We start from the raw sequence: 11,808 nt of genomic DNA, 5'->3' as shown, positions 1-11,808 counted from the left end.
AGTGGGGAATAAATTAAGAAGTCCCATGGTGAGAAAGCACTATCCTATTTCATTTTGTGTGGTGACATGCACGATAGCCAAACATGCCAAACAATTACATTTCAGAATTATAAACTCCAACAAAATTGATGCCTACATCTCTATTTGACTCTCTCTCCTCTCTTTGACTCTTTCTTATCGTTGAATTTGGTTGAGTTATTGTAATTTATTCAACCTATTAATGCTATCTGGATTTTTTATTTTTTTCATTGGTTTTGAAGGGGTAGGTGAGCTTTGCATGGGTTTTACATAGCCCCTTACATAGTATTCTAGGGTTTAATGTCTAGTTGACCACTGCACTACATCTTCCAAGTCTCTGAAGAGTTAAGAACTCTGGCATTGACTGTAACACAGAGGAAAGGCTAGCCATGGATTCCAGCATTGCTTTTTATTATGTTGCAGCTGTACTGCACTCAATTCTACTTGGACAAATTCCTGAACAAGAATCTATTTCCCTCACTTCACTTTTGGAATATGTACTGTTTTGGTTTTTGGCTCAGCTTTGAAGCAATGTTCTTTTTGTCAGTATTGAAGGAACGAAGGGTATATTTAAAGAATAAACTGTTGGGATGTGTTTGGTGATTTTGATTTAGGATGTAGGAATAAGGTTCTCAAGGGATGGAAAAGTTGAATTCTAAAAATAATGACCATCTACATTTTGGTGGAGGTATTATTATTGCATTGACTCATATGGTCCCCACTTGATTACATCTCTGTTGAGGAATGGGGCATTTGTTTACAAAGAAACAATATTTACAGTAGTTACAAGCTATAAGCAATTTCTTCCAGTAGTTATTTAAATAACATTAATAAAATTCAAATATAGTATAATATATTAACTCTCACACCTAGAAAACACATTAGACAAAGTTTAAATTAACACAGTTCTTATAGACTGATGCAAAGTCTCTTGTGTGATTTCCAGGTGGTTGCAAAGCCTGAAAAAAATAATATTTGTCTATGTATAGATCACCTTAGTCTATTTTTAGGGTATTTTCCAGTTGAATACAGTCTCCTCTTTGGGATCTTAACAGATCAAAGCCTTGATAAATACTATATATGAAGTTTCTCCATTGGACATCCATAGTATACTTATTCCATTTAATTCCCACAGTATAACTAAAACTCTATTAGCTCTATGGACTTCATAGTAATGAGGAGTTGACCCCCAGTGGGGTCAGGGTTTGGACCTAATTTTTTTCTTTGTAAAAACAGCAACCTGGAGAGAAATCAGCAATCCAACTCTAACATTAGGCTAACATTACCACTTTATTCATTGCCTACAGGCATTTACACATATGTAATGGTTTGCTTCACTGCAGCATAAAGGTAATCCATAAAACAGAACAAAATCTTTCAAAGAGGTTGGCCAAGATCTGCTCTTTATTTGTATTGTAGGCTACAATTATGAAATTGGAAAGTAAAAATTTTGACAAAATGTCAAAAGAAACTTGCCCCTAAAATAGAAGAATCCAAGGAAAAAAAGACTATTCTCCAAGGTGAATTAGGGACCAATCTTGCCTGTAAGGGCAAGACATTATTCTAGATTTCCTTAGGAATTGTCAGCTATCAGAATTAGGCCATCTTTTTGGCTGATGCCAGTAACTAAACCATTGAGTCTAGTTAGCAGAACGTGAGAATCTCCACAGTTGGAGAAAAGGAATCAGGCTTTTCACAAGAGGCTCCAGGATTTTCACATCTGTGCACAAGAAGAAGGAGAAGACATTGACTAGTGACTTTTACTGTGGTTTGTTAGAAAAGTAAGCTTACAGCTGTTGCCAACATCTCACAGCCTGACCCTTTAGATTGTAACACCTGGACAAATTATGACAGGTTCTCTATAGTGAGCTACATAATATCAATCCCTTAAAAGCATTTATTAAAATAAAATAAAATTTTAAAAAATAAATTTAAAAAGTAATTTGCTTTGCAAGCACAGTTGCACAGTTTCAAAAAATAAATCCTTTTTCTTCCCCTTCTTTTCTTAAACCATTAATTTGTATTCTCTTCACTTAATTATGTCGTTGCTTTTCCAGGAAAACAGAACATTTAATCTCTTACTAAATCAGGAAAGTAAGAATTTCTTACTGCATCCCTAATCTGACCAGTGCTGCTAAATTGGTCAATTTATGTACCTTCTTGCTCTCTTAAGCACAGTTACTCTCCAGAAACAAGACTTTTTATAGCAAAAGAGCATGAAGTAAATGGTTCATTCCACTTTCCCTCCTGATAAGATTTTGGACTGAGTACATTTAAAATACTCTTTTATTGCCCTGTAATAGATTTTAAACAAATACAATCGTTTTTGTAGTGATCAAAGAGATATGGATATGTTTGTCATCTGTTAGAGATCTAGATGCAACACAAAGCAAAAGAAGACTCCCTGATGCATTTGGCATGAAGCCGTTTCCACCAAGTTATGTATTCTCAGATAGTTTACAGCAAAGGGACCAGAATCTGGCAAAACAGGCATATTCATATAATCAACTTCATGCCCATGATCTATAAGATGAACTTCACAAGACCTGCTTTTTGGGTGCCAAGCTAAGCACACATTTTGGATTTTTAAGTCCTGAAAACGTCATGGGAACTTGTCTGATTGTCCTGACTCTTGCATCAAACCTAAAGTTTACCTGAAGGTTTGACACCTGTAACATGCCTGTGGATGACACAGGCATTAAATAATGAAATGTCTGCACTAGGAGGACAGCATGAGAAAGCCTAAGGAAAGCTGCACCTCCCATGAAAGACTGAAGAATAGTATTCATGAAGACTTGAAGAGCAAGGAGACTGCATTACCAGTGCATAACAGAGAGAGTCAGCAGGTTGAAGTGACCTATTCCAAGTATATGCAGGATGGCATTTTATTGAAATTCTTTTCTTTTCCTGTATGAGGATATGAACCAAGAACTTAAGGTTCTTGAGTAACACTTTCACCACTTTTTTTTTGGTCTGCTTTTATTCAGGGTCTGCTTGGCCATGTTTATTCAGGGTCTGTGGTAGTTCCATAGCTGTAATGCAAAAAAAAAAAAAAAAAAAAAAAATCAATGTAACAATGTAAAAGGCATTTTTTTATTTTTTTTTTAATACATTAAGAAGTTATTAATTGCACAATATATATGACATGGCTTTTAAGTCACTTAAAAGCTGGAAAAATTGAATACTTTGTATTTGGATAAGGAGCAAAATTCACAGTATGAGATAGTTATAATATATAAAATTTGACAGAACGAAATATCTACCTACTTAGTTATTTTCAGCATATGGTTATGAAATATAAGCCTTCTTCAATAGATTGTTTGTGTTGTAGTGTGTGAATGTTTTTTATGAATTTCTAATTTTATTTTATTTTTTTTTCACACAGAAAAGAGGAAGTTTAAAAAACATGACTGAGAAGATTCTCTTTTTGTTTATTTCAGAAAATATGTGTCTTTTAAAAGTAAATTTGAATTGGTTCCATTATTCAAAACATATAAAACATCTTAAAGGCTTTGACAAATTCTATTCAGAAGCTGCCAATAAAATGAGTTTTATAACTAACAATATATCACAGTTTTGATACCAAGAAAGCTGTTGAAGACACTGCCAGTCATTCATTTTCTTCCAGTTCAAATGCAGATCCTTATAGGGATGACATCTCACTACCCTGACATCTGGAATGTAGTAACAAAATGCTGCTGGCTCAGAGAAACAGGAGCAACATGTACTATTCATTGCCAAATGTCACTTAGCAACATAACATGTACAATGGAGGAAAACTCACATAAGCCATACCCTAACCACCCCCCAAAAAACAACAAACAACAACAACAACAAACACAACAAAAAGCTATTTGTAAGACGTATTTTGAAATTAAGTATTGGAATTAATGATGGCATTATGCTACCTATGAATTTTTTTATGTTAAAAATATAAGAATAGAAAAGAAGTTCTGGTTCATTCCACCAGAGAACTGATATAAGGCACTATTAGCCTTTGCATTGCAATGCTGACAAGTCTCTCTTGGGAACAGGGTGTCCTGAATTATATTTGCAGCTTCAGAATCTTCTCTGGCATGTTATTGAATTGGTGTTTAACTAGAGTTACTTACAGGATTATCCAGCAGCCAAGCAGAGTTTTTTGGCTTTCAATTTTTTACTTCAGTGTCTGTCACCATCTTCCCCTGTGAAGTACCTAAATGTATGCCTACGCTTTGCAGATGTAAAGGGGCTTAAGTTCTGAATGGTCCATTGCATTTCAATGGCACAGTACAGCTTCAGATGAATTTAGTTTCCAACAGTGTCATACTGGCATCAATGGGCCTAAGTAGATTCACTGTTTTGATTTGGCTTTGGTCTTGAAAGAGATGGTAACAAATAAAAAAATGTAGAAAATGGAACTTTAAGATTACCCAATGCTAAAGTACTATAATATTTTGTTGTATTATCTACAAAATTTAGTTTATCTGCATCTTCTCTATCCTACCTTGGGTTTAAGCATCTTTGCAGGAACTATAAAGCAGTTAAGAAACTGGTTTACAGAGGGGCCACAGAAGTCACATGTGAAAAGTTAAGGATTAAAGAGGCAGGAGTCACAGATGGAATTAAACAGTTTGATCTTGTTTAAAGGTGTCCATTTGGATGCTCTCTGTGGACAAATATTAGGTATATGTTAAAAAAAATATCCTAATAACCTGAAGCTAAGGCATCACTAATGTGGCACAGTATCACATTAAAGAGTATGAGGACCTTGAGGACCTGAAGAGATGGGATGAAACCAAATAGCCTAAAGAAACAGTAATAATAATATCTGGTAGCAACCAGGAGCTTAACAGTTAGAAATGTTGTTGAGAAAGACCTAACAACATTTGTACTGTACAAGTGGACTACGTGCTGTCAATGCAAAACAGTTACTAAAAAGGCACATGTACAGTAGTGCATAGGGAATTTGCAATAAATTAGAGAAGAACCAAAGTCATTGACAAAACATCTGTGTAAACCATAGTTTGAGTGCTGTGTTCAATTCTGGAGAGCTTTGTTCATGAAAAAGGGAAAGAACTATGAAGAACAGGATTATTAGGGGTGCTTGGAGGAATAAAAGTCCCATTTTATAAGAGAGGTTGCTTTCTTGTGCGTACAGGGGAGTGAGTAAATACAAGCATGGGAAAAAAAACAATTTCAACTCAAAATATGTTGGAAAAAATAAGTAAAAAATAAACAAAATAAAACAAAAAAAAGCAACAACCTGCATTATAAACTTAGATGTGAAATTACGAAAGAATTGTCTCACCATCAGAGGAGTGAAGCTCTGGAACAGCATAAATACAAGAAAAACCTAATTGGTGGCAAGGCAGGGCTTGATCTCTTTCTGAAATGGATTATGTGGTAGCCTTCAACAGACTAGTACAGGATAGCGACCTATGAAGTCTGTTCTTTCTCTAATGTCTATGACATCAATTTAGGCACAAGGAAAAAGCAAGCAAACAAACAGAAAAGCCCTAGCCATACTGTAATCTTGGGGAAACAGTAGAAGGAAATAACTGACTAGGCAATTAATAAATTTTAGATAGATTATTGTTAAAAGCAGTCAAGATCCACACAAACAATTGGAAAAGGAAAGAAACCTTCTGAGAAATAGAAGTTTAATGGTGTAGTTCTGTACTAATCTTCTCCTCAAAGCTCCTAAATAGATTGACTAAAACCAGGTACAGGTTTAATGAGCTGCAAATGGCCCAACCAGAAGCTGCTTTTTATGAGTCCAGAGATTAGGGAAATTATGAGTAACCTCTTCCTGGGTCATACTGCAGAATTAACAACTAGGGGAACTACTATGTTGATACAAGGTTGTAGTCATAGAAAATCGATTAGGCAGTTTGGGATGAAAATAAATAATTTTCTAATTGAAATAAATAAATAAATATATATATGTACTTTCAGTTACTGGAAACATTCTTCACTAAGAGACAGAGTCCAACTCTCTGCAGTCCATCCAGGTTGCTCGGATATCTCAATAAACTTAAAAACTTGCCAGTGATTTGAAATATGTGAGCTTTGATAAAGTCATAAGACTTTCTTTTTGGTTATAGTAGCTATGCTTGAAACTCTTACAGTCACCTGTCTTATATCAGTCAGTTCTTGTCCATATCATATACTGTAGAGGGAAATTTGTTTCTTCCCATTTCAGAAGAGATAAGATGCCAGATACTCTCAACAGCAAATTATGCAACAGACTTCCTAATTATGAAAGTTGTTAATTTTGGCAATTACAACAGAGAAATTTGTTCATTACAGTTGGGAAAGAATCCACATTTCCCAATTTATGACAATTCTCAAATTATTGTTTTGTTGTTGTCATCATGAATCAGGTCAAAAAGTGGAAAGATAAACAGGATGCTATCATGACCATGACATCTTATTTACTGCAAACAAGACATTCCTACTGAAGGATCTTTCTGTGTACTAATTGGGCATTTCCTGACAGACCAAATTTCAGCAGAAACACCAGTCTTTGTCCATGTCATACATATATATCAAGTGAAATTTATTGAAAATAAGGCTTAAGATTTAATTCCTGTCCTTCTTTTTCCACATTTGATTCTTTCTTTTCTTTTAATCATCTCTAGTTTTCCATCGTCTCTTCCCTGACAACTTGCTGATATTCCGGCCAATGTATGGTTAATAGTTTAATATTAAAGCAACACATTCCCTGCCTCCCACCTATATTAATACTGTATGGTATGCAACTGAGTATACTACTAAGCGTAGCAGCTTCTTTTTTCTTGTTTTTGCTGTGTTGGAGCATTTCTTATGGAAGGTAAGAATTATATACAATTTTAGCTAGGGACAGGACATGTAGAAAGTCCTTGTAAGCTCCTTCATGGAGAGGCTACAGTTACTTTGTAGTATCACTGCAGTGTACTGCAGATGCTGTTGCATATTTATCATAACAGCGAGAGTGATGACATGAAGCACAGTGGCAGATCTGAAAGGTGTGACACTGTAACAAAGGAAGAAGAAACTGGGGAAAGAGAAAGCATAAAAGCCTGGTTCAATTGAGAGTCATGGCAAAAACTCCTGCTGACTTCAAAGGATTGTTTCCTCCCAGCACATTTTGATTTGGTAAGAGTAAAGCACTGTGAAGTAAAAGATATTACTTTGATAAGTCCAGATGTTACTTTAGCTTGTTTCACTAAAATGATGGTAGGCACCTGGCATGAAGCAGCACAGCCAGTCACTGACATCACCAACTGACCATCTTAAACCAGAAACGAGTCAGCTCCAAAAAGCTCCCACTTCCTCTTCAGATATGCCTTCAAAATATCAGAGAGGGACAGAGTATGACCAGTGGGTAAATATTTTTATCTCTGTACTTTTCTTTTTTTTTTGCTTAGAACTTCAGATTAGAATTTCAGTCCAGATTCTAGTTAATTTTGACTTTAAACAAGTGGTGGGAAAAAAAAAATGAAAAAAAAATATTAAGTTTTCAGTTTCCTTCTTCAACTAATAGAACAGTGAAAATGTTATGTAATTTTTATTTATTTATTTATTTTTAATACTAGTTATCATTACTGTCAGTAGAGTATGCTTTATGAATTTTCTGCCTATTTTTCCATATGTTAACATGCCAGGTCTCCTCTCCTCTCCTCGCCTCGCCTCGCCTCCCCTCCCCTCTCCTCCCCTCTCCTCCTCTTTCCTTACTTTCTTTCTCTTTCTTCTGAGCAAAGATCACTACATTGGACATATAATTACTACAATGTTTTCTGCCAATATAAAGAAACCCCAGAGTTTTAGGTTTATCAGTTCATCATATTTCACTTACTACAGGATAATCAGGAAACTCAAAACTTTTCCTGAATTTTAAGCGTGGGGTAAGACATTATAACAAAACATCATCATGGAGATAATCTATTAGAAGTTATATTCCCATCTTGCAGTTCAGAATGCCTATATTGTTTAAGAAATTTAGTTGATTGTATGCTAATTCAAATGTTTTTGTAATCTGAATAAATCATAAACTCTTGCTTCTGCATGCAAGCAGGGTATGTATCTGCCAGTCAAACCAGTGGTGGAATCCACAAAGTAGAGGCACTAGTTTTCACCCAGCTTGTTTATATTTTTGATCAACATGTAGCTTGAGCACCGCATGTTGCTTACAGCATCTGTGATATTTCTCACTTTTCTTCCAATACCTGCTAAATGACATCTCTTAAAAAAAGTCACCTGAAAGACAAGTGACAACATTTTAAAGAATAAGATCATTAACATCTTTTAATGAGGTTATGCACTAAAGACATTCTTTTCCTTTTGTTTGCATTAGTCTAAATTTACAGGAATAAGAGAAGAGTTGAACCTATCCTGGTTTATCTGTAGTCTGATCTTGCAAATCTCTTTTCCTGATTGCAGGATCCTAATATCGAATGTTTTTCTCTGTGTTAAATATATTAAGAAAAAATAAAAAGACATTGAAAGAGATTTTAAGCAAATGTAGATAGAAAATTACCTTCTGATTCAATAGTTGGACTCTGTCTGGAATGTTTACTGAGTTCTTGTGTTTCTGATTTTTTCCTTCTTTTCAGTATTTTAGGCTTTATTATATATATATTTTTTGCTCATGACTGATGAATGATTTACAAAAAAGTAACATTATTGTCTTCCTGACTTTTGGGTTTCTAAAGAGCACACATGATGTGCTACCAATGGTTGAATTGGCTTCTTGTTTTGTAGGAGGATAATTCAGGTTGAAAGAGATCCTGGGACCTGTAGCCCAAACTCTGTTTAAAGCAGTGTCAACAATAATTTCAGTCCAGGACTTTATCCATTCTTGAAACCCTCCAAGGATGGATGTGGCCCTTACAGGGACAGAATTACCATAGTCTCTACACACAAAACTTTGTGTTTCATCTTACTAAATGTCATCCTATTCCTAAAAACACTTAATTGATCAGTCCAAATGCTTTCTCAAAAGCCAAGTACCATACTTACATAGTGTTTTTGACTGGCTTAGATTTGTGTAAGGAACCTTCTGCAAGGTACGTTCAGCTCCCTTTAGAAATTGCATGTGCGTGGATAACTGTACAGCATATGTTTCCTATGGGCATATCAGCAGTAAGTTTGTTTCTCTAGAGCCTCTTGAAATTGTTCTTTTTACTGCACCTGGCAGAAAGTTGTGTTTGCTCTCCAATCTCAATCTTGGAAATTCAGGTCTTCTCAAATAGGACTATTCCCTCCTTCCCTTGCATGATTTAGACTTGAAAGGATTCTGTTTCACTCATTTTTGTGCAGAAAGCCACATCATTAACATAAAATGCTAGCAGCTATTACCAGTTTGATCAAACGTTCACTGAGCAGTGCATCTTCAGTACTCGCTACTGTTAGCCCACTGCTTTATTCCATAATGGGGTTTCTCACCCCATGCTATTCCCAAAGCTCCATTTTGTTGTCCAAAGTGTTTCTTATTTTTTAAAAACTTCTTATACATAGTTCCTGAAACACACTATATACTTTTGTTGCAGTACATACCTGGCTGTCATTCTCATTATATGATTTCTTTCTGTTGGAAATCTTCTATAGTCCCATAGGTTTTCATCCATTTCCCCTGTCTTCTTTATGTGATTTCCCTGTATATTGAAGTCAAGTGAAGAAATTACATCAGTTTGTCCCACATATTTCCATTCGTATTTTTGTTAGAAGCTTTCCTAAGCAATCATGATGTATTTCAGAAAATTATTTCCCTAGTTGCACAGAAGTTACCCTGCAAAGCCTCTCTTTGCAAAAGTACCTGAAAGTTCATTATAGGCTCCATTTTTTTTAGCCACTTCTCTAAAGTTGCTAACATCAGCCATCCTTCTCTGCAGAGAAATAAAGTTTCACTGCAGATGACCTGAGTTTTATTTCTTTCACTGCCTTCCATGGTTTTGTGGGATTGTCCCTTGTACTTTTCAGGCTCATATTCATGCTTTATACCTTGCCCCTGGCAGGGCCTTCCCATGAGTCCTCTGAATCTGAGAGGACTGAAGGCTGAGGAAGGCCTCATGGCGGCCTGCAGCTCCCTCACGAAGGGAGCGGAGGGGCAGGCACTGAGCTCTGCTCTCTGGGGACAGTGACAGGACCTGAGGGAACAGCATGGAGCTGGGACAGGGGAGGGTTAGGATGGGTGCTAGCAAAAGGTTCTGCACCCAGAGGGGGGTTGGGCACAGGGACAGGCTCCCCAGGAAAGTAGTCATGGTACTGAACCTGCTGGAGTTCAAGAAGTGTTTGGATACTGCTTTCATACACAGTGTCTGTTCTTTTGGTTGGTCCTGTGGGAAGCCAGGAGTTGAACTTCCTGATCCTTGTGTGACCCTTCCAACTCAGGATATTCAGTGATTCTATGATTTCCTCTAGCTTGTTGAGGTGATTTAACACCTATGGGCAGCTCAGCACCACCACTATACTTCTCTAATTCCCCCTCCTCAAAGGAAGGGGGAGAAAATATGATTAAAAAAGCTCAGAATTTGCGATAAGGATGGGGAGATCACTCACCAATTACCATCAGAGGGAAAAACAACTCATAAGGGAGATTAATATAATTTATTCCTTGTTGCTCACAGAGTAGGTCAGCGAGAAACTAATAGCGAAACACCTCAGCCCTAGTGGTGCAGGGGAATGGGGAACAGGGGCTGTGGTCAGTCCACAGTGTTGCCTCTCTGCTTCTCCTTCATGGTCACTCTCTGCCCTTGTTCCAATGTGGATCCCTCTCATGGGCTGCCGTCTTTCCAAACTGCGTGGGCTTCCCACAGGCTGCAGTTCTCCAAGAACTCCTGTATAGGTCTATAGCATGGAGGCCCTCTGTCAGGAGTAAAATGCTCAAACATGGGTTCCCCACAGACTGCAGCTCTGGCCAGAATCTGCTCCTGAAGGGTCTCTTCATGGGCTTCAGCCTCCTTTAAGCCACATCTACCTTATCCACTATGGGCTCTTCTACATGGCATTGTCAAATCAGTGTTAGCCAATATAGCAGGAACCGTGCATTACCCCAAAATCTGCTGACATCTTTGAATACACAGAAACTATTGCATGTCTGTGTGAGATCTTACAGCTTTATATTGGAAGCCAGCTGTGGCAGTGCCAAGCAGATTTTGCTTCATAAAGAAGAGAATGAAGAAACAGAAAAGATTAGCTACTTGTGGATTAGCTTCTGCTGGAATAGCCTTACTCAGTACAAAGCTATTTCTGGTTACAGAAAACTATCACTGATTAGTTTTATTGGTTTTATAACAATTGGTTTTATAACAATGAGCACAAAAGATGCTCATATACAATTATTATTGTTATTATTATTTATGAATTAGAATTTTGGGTGTAGCTGAGTTATTCAGTAATCTATCCAGGAAGGTACTTTATTTGTAAAATCCTCCATCAGTGGCTACCTTAAACCATAAATTGCTTTTCTGCCCTCATACATTTCTTAGAATGTACAGGTATGCTCCAACTGCTGAATGCATCGTGAGAGCCTTTCCTCTGCAAATCTCTGGGTCTCAGCATTGGGTCTCAGCACTTCACTTATGTCCCAACTGAGTGGAAGTTTTCACTACCTTGTGGATGCAAAGGCTTCCCAGCATGCAGTGTCAGCATTATCTAGCCCCTCCTGAAGACTCACCTACATCCTGAAGGATTCCCAATACATCAATGAGCAGGATGCACAATTTGGATGTGTTAAGGAATAAAGGCTTGGGCTCTAGTTGACAGATTTCCTTTATTTGAGACTTAAAATGACTCTCTGATGGGGGACAGCAAAAGTTAGTCATAATA

The sequence above is a fragment of the Aythya ferina genome (assembly GCF_964211825.1).
Source record: "Aythya ferina genome assembly, chromosome: 5".
Lineage (NCBI taxonomy): Eukaryota > Metazoa > Chordata > Aves > Anseriformes > Anatidae > Aythya > Aythya ferina.
The sequence above is the reverse complement of the archived record's forward strand: the minus strand, read 5'-3'. Positions refer to the sequence as shown.